The sequence below is a fragment of the Hordeum vulgare genome, chromosome 2H (genome assembly GCF_904849725.1).
Source record: "Hordeum vulgare subsp. vulgare chromosome 2H, MorexV3_pseudomolecules_assembly, whole genome shotgun sequence".
NCBI classification, from domain to species: domain Eukaryota; kingdom Viridiplantae; phylum Streptophyta; class Magnoliopsida; order Poales; family Poaceae; genus Hordeum; species Hordeum vulgare.
Window position 1 is genome coordinate 24731546 of NC_058519.1, and position 9430 is coordinate 24740975.

Below are 9430 nucleotides of genomic sequence, written 5' to 3' on the forward strand. Positions count from 1 at the left end.
CTTTGAATGCGATGCAGCTCCTCTAAAGATAAAAAACAAACAAGATGCACAACACAGTCAAACACTGCACGCAAAATCGTTAATTATTAGTTTCTGCAGGTTCTCTCGACTCGTGCTACAATACCGAGAGGTTTCGCTAGTGCATGCAGCTAACCGCCAAGATATGTTGCAGGTTCTTGTTCACCCCTTCCCCCTATTGTTTGCATGTTGACGCCTTGTTGTCCTCCATCTCTGCCTTGCCCTCGCCGTCATTAGGAATGGCAAGGAGGAGACGGCAGCCCCTAGGATGGACCAATATTTTGCGTCGGGATAGATCGTCCAACGAGAGTGGCTGCGACTTTGCCCGAGAAGTATGCAGTAGGAGCAAAACACGAACTAACATAGTGTGTCCAGATTCCTACATCCTTCCTGATTCCTATCATTTCTTTTTCTGAAAAGGAGGATAATCCCCGGCCTCTGCATAGGACGATGCATGAAGCCATATATTATTAAATGTGCAAAATTCAATAGTCGAACACCATCGATCTGAAAATAAAATGGGAAGCAAACCGTAAGACCATATTGTTGGGGAACGTCGCATGGGAAACAAAAATTTTCCTACGCGCACGAAGACCTATCATGGTGATGTCCATCTACGAGAGGGGATGAATGATCTACGTACCCTTGTAGATCATACAGCGGAAGCGTTAGAGAACGCGGTTGATGTAGTGGAACGTCCTCACGTCCCTCGATCCGCCCCGCGAACAATCCCGCGATCAGTCCCACGATCTAGTACCGAACGGACGGCACCTCCGCGTTCAGCACACGTATAGCTCGACGATGATCTTGGCCTTCTTGATCCAGCAAGAGAGACGGAGAGGTAGAAGAGTTCTCCGGCAACGTGACAGTGCTCCGGAGGTTGGTGATGACCTTGTCTCAGCAGGGCTCCGCCCGAGCTCCGCAGAAACGCGATCTAGAGGAAAAACCGTGGAGGTATGTGGTCGGGCTGCCGTGGAAAAGTCGTCTCAAATCAGCCCTAAAACCTCCGTATATATAGGTGGGAGAGGGGGGACCTTGCCTTGGGGCTCAAGGAGCCCCAAGGGGGTCGGCCGAGTCCAAGGGGGGAGGACTCCCCCCCAAACCGAGTTGGACTTGGTTTGGTGGGAGGGAGTCCCCCTTCCTTCCCACCTCCTCCTTTTTTTTCTTCTTTCCTCTTGATTTTTTCTCCTTGGCGCATAGAGCCCTTTTGGGCTGTCCCACCAGCCCACTAAGGGCTGGTGTGTCTCCCCCAAGGCCTATGGGCTTCCCCGGGGTGGGTTGCCCCCCCCCCCCCGGTGAACTCCCGGAACCCATTCGTCATTCCCGGTACATTCCCGGTAACTCCGAAAACCTTCCGGTAATCAAATGAGGTCATCCTATATATCAATCTTCGTTTCCGGACCATTCCGGAAACCCTCGTGACGTCCGTGATCTCATCCGGGACTCCGAACAACATTCGGTAACCAACCATATAACTCATATACGCATAAAACAACGTCGAACCTTAAGTGTGCAGACCCTGCGGGTTCGAGAACTATGTAGACATGACCCGAGAGACTCCTCGGTCAATATCCAATAGCGGGACCTAGATGCCCATATTGGATCCTACATATTCTACGAAGATCTTATCGTTTGAACCTCAGTGCCAAGGATTCGTATAATCCCATATGTCATTCCCTTTGTCCTTCGGTATGTTACTTGCCCGAGATTCGATCGTCAGTATCCGCATACCTATTTCAATCTCGTTTACCGGCAAGTCTCTTTACTCGTTCCGTAATACAAGATCCCGCAACTTACACTAAGTTACATTGCTTGCAAGGCTTGTGTGTGATGTTGTATTACCGAGTGGGCCCCGAGATACCTCTCCGTCGCACGGAGTGACAAATCCCAGTCTTGATCCATACTAACTCAACTAACACCTTCGGAGATACATGTAGAGCACCTTTATAGTCACCCAGTTACGTTGCGACGTTTGATACACATAAAGCATTCCTCCGGTGTCAGTGAGTTATATGATCTCATGGTCATAGGAATAAATACTTGACACGCAGAAAACAGTAGCAACAAAATGACACGATCAACATGCTACGTCTATCAGTTTGGGTCTAGTCCATCACATGATTCTCCTAATGATGTGATCCCGTTATCAAGTAACAACACTTGCCTATGGCCAGGAAACCTTGGCCATCTTTGATCAACGAGCTAGTCAACTAGAGGCTTACTAGGGACAGTGTTTTGTCTATGTATCCACACAAGTATTGTGTTTCCAATCAATACAATTATAGCATGGATAATAAACGATTATCATGAACTAAGAAATATAATAATAACTATTTTATTATTGCCTCTAGGGCATATTTCCAACACATATACCCCACGACAGTACCTGCCCAGATAGCCACTAATCCCTTTGATACAAGACACAATATGGACAAAAAATACACAACTCCTATGCTACGTGCTCAAGAATTGAGGGATAGGAACAACACATCTACCATCACGGGTTCTTCGGGCGCTACAAAATTGATATCTTAAAAATACATTGGAAAGGAAAGCATGGTTGTGTAAATAAGTAGGTGGTAGTTGAGCTTAAAGATTTATCTAATAAAGATGAGAGATTTTGGTGTACTAAAGGAAAGGGAGCTTGTGTTTTTGTTTTGTGGCATAAGTTACAACAATTTGTGTCATTTTACCTTTTCTATGATTATTTCTTCGGAATATTACTCCCCCCATACCTAAACAATTATAGTTGGGAAGAACTAGTCTAGCTTTACCTAACTATAATTATTTAGGTACAGAGGGAGTGCATCTGAATCGTTGCTTTATGAACTTTTGCATGTTGTTCTACTGCCGTCTTGGTGTTTAACTCTCCCGGGATACTTGTGTACATGTGTGGTAAGTGCCAACTTTGCGTTCTTGGTTGCATGATTGCGTTCTTTTACGTGTGGATAGCAAAGGAAATTCCTAGTTCGCACTCTAGGGGCTAACTTGAGCGTCGTTGGTCACAAGGGCCTCAGCTAGGCCGACCCATTAAGAAACTTCTTGCGAAAATAAATCGGAAGAATTTTTTCTTAAGAAACTTCTTAAGCAAGTGATTCCTAAGAAAATTTCCTTACGAAACTTCTTACTAAAATGCATCGGAGGAGACTTTTCTTAAGAAACTTCCTAAGAAAGTGATTCCAATTTTTTTTTTCCTTAAGATACTAATTATGAAAATGCATCGAAAGAAACTTTTATTAATAAAATTCTTAAGAAAATGATTACTAAGCAAATTTCCTTAAGAAACTTCTTACGGAAATGCTTCGGAAGAAACCTTGCTTAAGAAACTTCTTAAGAACGGGATTCCTAACTAAATTTGCTTAAGAAACTTTCGACGACAATCTATCGGAAGAAACTTTTCTTAAGAAAGTGATTCCTAAGAAAAATTCCTTAAGACACTTCTTACGAAAATGTGTCGGAAGAAATTTTTCTTAAAAAACTTCTCAAGAAAGTGATTTATAAGAAAATTTCCTTAAGGAAATTCTTAGGAAAATGTGTGAGAAGAAACTTTTCCTACAAATCTTTTTAAGAAAGCGAGTCCTAAGAAAATTTACTTAAGAAACATCTTACGAAAATGCATCGGAAGAGATTTTGATAAAAAACTTCCTAAGAAAGTGATTCAGAAAAACAAATCCTTAAGAAACTTCTTATGAAAATACATCGGAAGAAACTTTTCTTATCAAAGTTATTCCTGAGAATATTTCCTTAAGAAACTTGTGATGAAAATGCGTCAAAAAACCTGTTCTTAAGAAACTTCTTTAGAAAGTGATTCCTAAGAAAATTTCCTTAAGAAACTTGTAAAAAAAGCATCGGAAGAAACTTTTCTTAAGAAACTTGTTAAGGAAGTGATACCTTAGAATATTTCCTTAAGAAACTTCTTACGAAAATGTGTCGGAAGAAACTTTTCTGAAGAAACTTCTTTAGAAAGTGATTCCTAAGAAAATTTCCATAAAAACTTATGAAAAAATGTGTCACAAGAAACTTCTTTATAAAGTGACTCCTAATCAAATTTCCTTAAGAAACTTCTTACGAAAATGCGATGGAAGAAACTTTTCTTAAGAAAGTGATTCTTAAGAAAATTTCCTTCAGAATCTACTTACCAAAATGCATCGGAAGAAACTTTTTTTAAGAAAGTAATTCCTCAGAAAATTTCCTTAGGAAATTCTTGCGACAATAAGCCGGAATAATGTTTTCTTAAGAAACTTCTTAGGAAAGTGATTACAAAGAAAATTTCCTTCAGAAACTTCTTACGAACATGCATCGGGAGAAACTTTTCTAAAGAAACTTATTGTCAAAGTTAATCCTAAGAAAATTTCCTTAAGAAACATCTTACGAAAATGCGTCGGAAGAAACTTTTACTAGGAAACTTCTTAAGAAAGTGATTCTAAGAAAACTTCCTTAAGAAACTAATTATGAAAATGTGTCGAAAGAAACTTTTATTAAGAAAATTCTTAAGAAATTGATTCCTAAACAAATTCCCTTAAGAAACTTCTTACGAAAATACGTCGCAAGAAACTTTTCTTAATAAACTTCTTGAGAAAGGGATTCCTACGAAAATTATCTTCGAAACTTCTTACAGAAATGTGTCAGAAGAAAATTTATAAATAAAGTGATTCCTAAGAAGATTTCCTTAAGAAACTTCTTACGAAAACTCCTTAACAAAATATGCCGGAAGAAACTTTTCTTAAGAAACTTTTTAAGGAAGTGAGTTCTTAGAATATTTCCTTAAGAAACTTCTTATGAAAATGCGTCGGAAGAAACTTTTCTTAAGAAACTTCTTTAGAAAGTGATTCCTAAGAAATTTTCCTTAAAAAACTTTTTACGAAAATGCGTCAGAAGAAAATTTTCTTAAGAAACTTCCTTAGAAAGTGATTCCTAAGAAAATTTCCTTAAGCAACTTCTTACGAGAATGCATCAGAAGAAACTTTTCTTAAGAAAGTGATTCTTAAGAAAATTGCCTAAAGAAACTTCTTACCAAAATACATCGTAAGAAACTTTTGTATAGAAAGTAATTCTTAAGAAAATTTCCTTAAGAAACTTCTTACCAAAGATGGATGTGTGTATTACAATGATGCAGAGGTTGGGGTAATCTCCTTTCAAAATATATTATGTTGTTTGTAATTAAAATGATCATACTCTCCATTTATAGGTTGAACGGATTGTGGATAGATCCTTGTTGGCAAGCGGCACAAGGATTGGTCACCCTTGTTGAGAACATACTCCCTCCATTCCTTTTTATTCTACATAATAGCTTTGTCCGAAGTCGAAGTATCTCTAGTTTGACCAAACTTACAAAAACATGTATCAACATTCATAATGCCAAATTAACATCGTTTGATTCATTATGAAATATAGTTTTATGGGATGTATATATTGTATTGTAGATATTGATATTTCTCAATGTATGTTTGGTCAAACTTTGTAGTGTTGTAGTCTAGCTTGTCGAGACTGGCACACTAGAAACTAAAGTTAGCCGCGGTAAACATTTAAGGCCCAAAATTTTTGGATACAAATGCAAGCAATGAGTGGGGGCGGTAGCGGGCATGAAATGGCAACAGATTAGTGTTGTGCTTCATATCGTGGTGTATTTGTGCTTCCTCTTGTACTTTATGAGAGACTACTATATTTTTGTTGTTTCGACGCATGCTGGATGCCACAACTTGCACATAATGCATATCACCTTCACCCTTACTCTATACACACATCCACCATGCAACACGTGTGCATGTATTAGTAGGTAGTACTACCTCCGTCCCATAAGATTAAAGCGTTTTTAAGCTAAAACAGGTTGATAAAGAATTAAAGCATGAACATTTTTGGAATCTTGAGAACAAATTTTTAAAAAGAAAACAATTTTGAAAACCCTAAAAAAAATTGAAACCGCGAACAAATTTTAAAGCACGAACATTTTTTGAATTTTGAGAACAAATTTTGAAACCGAGAACAATTTAAAAAAGCCTGAACAAATTTAGAAGCACGAATATTTTTTTAATCTTGAGAACAAATTTGAAAAATATCAAACAAATTTGGAAGCGCGATTAAATTTTTGAAGCATGAAACTTTTTTTTAATGAACTTCTTGAGAAAGGGATTCCTTAGAAAATTTTCTTCAAAACATCTTACGGAAATGTGTCGAAAGAAACTTTTCAGAAGAAAGTGATTCCTAAGAACATTTCATTAAGAAATTTCTTAGGAAAATATGTCGGAAGAAACTTTTCTGAAGAAACTTCTTAAGGACTTGATACCTTAGAATATTTCCTTAAGAAACTTCTTACAAAAATGAGTTGGAAGAAACTTTTCTTAATACACTTATTTAGTAAGTGATTCCTAAGAAAATTTGCTTAAAATATTTCTAACGAAAATGTGTCACAAGAAACGAAAATTTCCTTAAGAAACTTCTTACCAAAGATGGATGTGTGTATTACAATGATGCAGAGGTTGGGGTTATCTCCTTTCAAAAAATATTATGTTGTTTGTAATTAAAATGATAATACTCTCCATTTATAGGTTGATCGGATTGTGGATAGATCCTTGTTGGCAAGCGGCTCAAGGATTGGTCACCCTTGTTGAGAACATACTTCCTCCGTTCCTTTTTAGTCTACATATTAGCTTGTCCGAAGTCGAAGTATCTCTAGTTTGACCAAACTAACAAAAACATGTATCAACACTCATAATGCCAAATTAACATCGTTAGATTCATTATGAAATATAGTTTTATGGGATGTATATATTGTATAGTAGATATTGATATTTCTCAATGTATATTTAGTCAAACTTTGTAGTGATGTAGTTTAGCTTGTCGAGACTAGCAGACTAGAAACTAAAGTTAGCCGCGGTAAACATTTAAGGCCCAAAATATTTGGATACAAATGCAAGCAATGAGTGGGGGAGGTAGCGGGCGTGAAATGGCAACAGATTAGTGTTGTGCTTCCTATCGTGGTGCATTTGTGCTTCCTCTTCTACTTTATGAGAGAGTACTATATTTTTTTTGTTTCGACGCATGTCGGATGGCACAACTTGCACACAATGCTTATCACCTTCACCCTTACTCGACACACACATCCACCATGCAACACGTGTGCATGTATTACTAGGTAGTACTACCTCCTTCCCATAAGATTAAAGCGTTTTTAAGCTAAAACAATTTGAAAAAAAAATTAAAGCATGAACATTTTTGAAATCTTGAGAACAAATTTTTAAAAATAAAACAATTTTGAAAACCCTAAAAGAATTTGAAACCGCGAACAAATTTTAAAGCACGAATATTTTTTGAATTTTGAGAACAAATTTTGAAACCGAGAACAATTTAAAAAAGCCTGAACAAATTTAGAAGCACGAATATTTTTTGAATCTTAAGAACAAATTTAAAAAACCCCAAACAAATTTGGAAGCGCGATTAAATTTTTAAAGCACGAAACTTTTTTTAATGAACTTCTTGAGAAAGGGATTCCTTATAAAATTTTCTTCAAAACTTCTTACGGAAATGTGTCGAAAGAAACTTTTCTGAAGAAAGCGATTCCTAAGAAAATTTCCTTAAGAAAATATGCCAGAAGAAACCTTTCTTAAGAAACTTATTAAGAAGTGATACCTTAGAATATTTCGTTAAGAAACTTCTTACAAAAATGTATCGAAAGAAACTTTTCTTAAAAAACTTCTTTAGAAAGTGATTCCTAAGACAATTTCCTTAAATACTTCTGACGAAAATGTGTCACAAGAAACTTCTTTAGAAAGTGACTCTTAAGAAAATTTCCTTAAGAAATTTCTTACGAAAATGCGATGGACGAAACTTTTCTTAAGAAAGTGATTCTTAAGAAAATTTCGTCAAGAATCTTCTTACCAAAATATGTCGGAAGAAACTTTTTTTAAGAAAGTAATTCCACAAAAAATTTCCTTAAGAAATTCTTTTGAAAATATGCCGGAAGAAGTTGTTCTTAAGAAAATTCTTAAGAAAGTGATTCCAAAGAAAAATTCCTTGAGAAACTTCTTACGAACATGGATCGCAAGAAACTTTTCTTAAGAAACTTATTATCAAAGTGAATCCTAAGAAATTTTCTTAAGAAACATGTTACAAAATGCGTCGGAAGAAACTTTTTCGAGGAAACTTCTTACGAAAGTGATTCCTAAGAAAATTTCCTTAAGAAAATAATTATGAAAATTTGTCGGAAGAAACTTTTATTAAGATAATTCTTAGGAAAGTGATTCCTAAGCAAATTGCCTTAAGAAACTTCTTACGAAAACACGTCGGAGGAAACTTTTTCTAAGAAACTTCTTGATAAATGGATTCCTTAGAAACTTTTCTTCAAAACTTCTTTCGGAAATGTGTCGGAAGAAACTTTTCTAAAGAAATTGATTCCCAAGAAGATTTCCTTAAAAAACTTCTTAAGAAAATATGCTGGAAGAAACTTTTCTTAAGAAACTTCTTAAGGAAGTGATATCTTAGAATATTTCCTTAAGAAACTTCTTACGAAAATGTGTCGGAAGAAAATTTTCTTAAGAAACTTCTTTAGAAAGTGATCCCTAAGAAACTTTTCTTAAGAAACATCTTGAGAGATGGATTCCTTAGAAAATTTTCTTCAAAACTTCTTACGGAAATGACTCGGAAGAAACTTTTCTGAAGAAAGTGATTCCTAAGAAGATTTCCTTAAGAAAATGTGTCGGAAGAAACTTCTTAACGAAGTGATACATTATAATATTTCCTTAAGAAACTTCTTACGAAAATGTGTCGGAAGAAACTTTTCTTAAGAAACTTCTTTAGAAAGTGATTCCTAAGAAAATTTCCTTAAAAAACTTCTATCGAAAATGTGTCACAAGAAACTTATTTAGAAAGTGACTCATAAGAAAATTTCCTTTAAAACTTCTTACAAAAATGCAATGGAAGAAACTTTTCTTAAGAAAGTGATTCTTAAGAAAAAATACTTAAGAAATTCTTGCGAAAATAAGCCAGAAGAATCTGTTCTTAAGAAAGTGATTCCAAAGATAATTTCCTTAGAAACTTCTTACGAAAATGCGATGGAAGAAACTTTTCTTAAGAAAGTGATTCTTTAGAAAATTTACTAAAGAATCTTCTTACCAAAATGCGTCACAAGAAACTCTTTTTAAGAAAGTAATTCCTCATAATATTTCCTTAAGAAATTCTTGCGAAAATAAGCCGGAAGAATCTGTTCTTAAGAAACTTCTTAAGAAAGTGATTCCAAAGAAAATTTCCTTAAGAAATTTCTTACGAACATCCATCGGAAGAAACTTTTCTTAAGAAACTTCTTAAGGAAGTGATTCCTTAGAATATTACCTTAAGAAATTTCTTACGAACATCCATCGGAAGAAACTTTTCTTAAGAAACTTTTCTTAAGAAACATCTTACGAAAATGCTTCGGAAG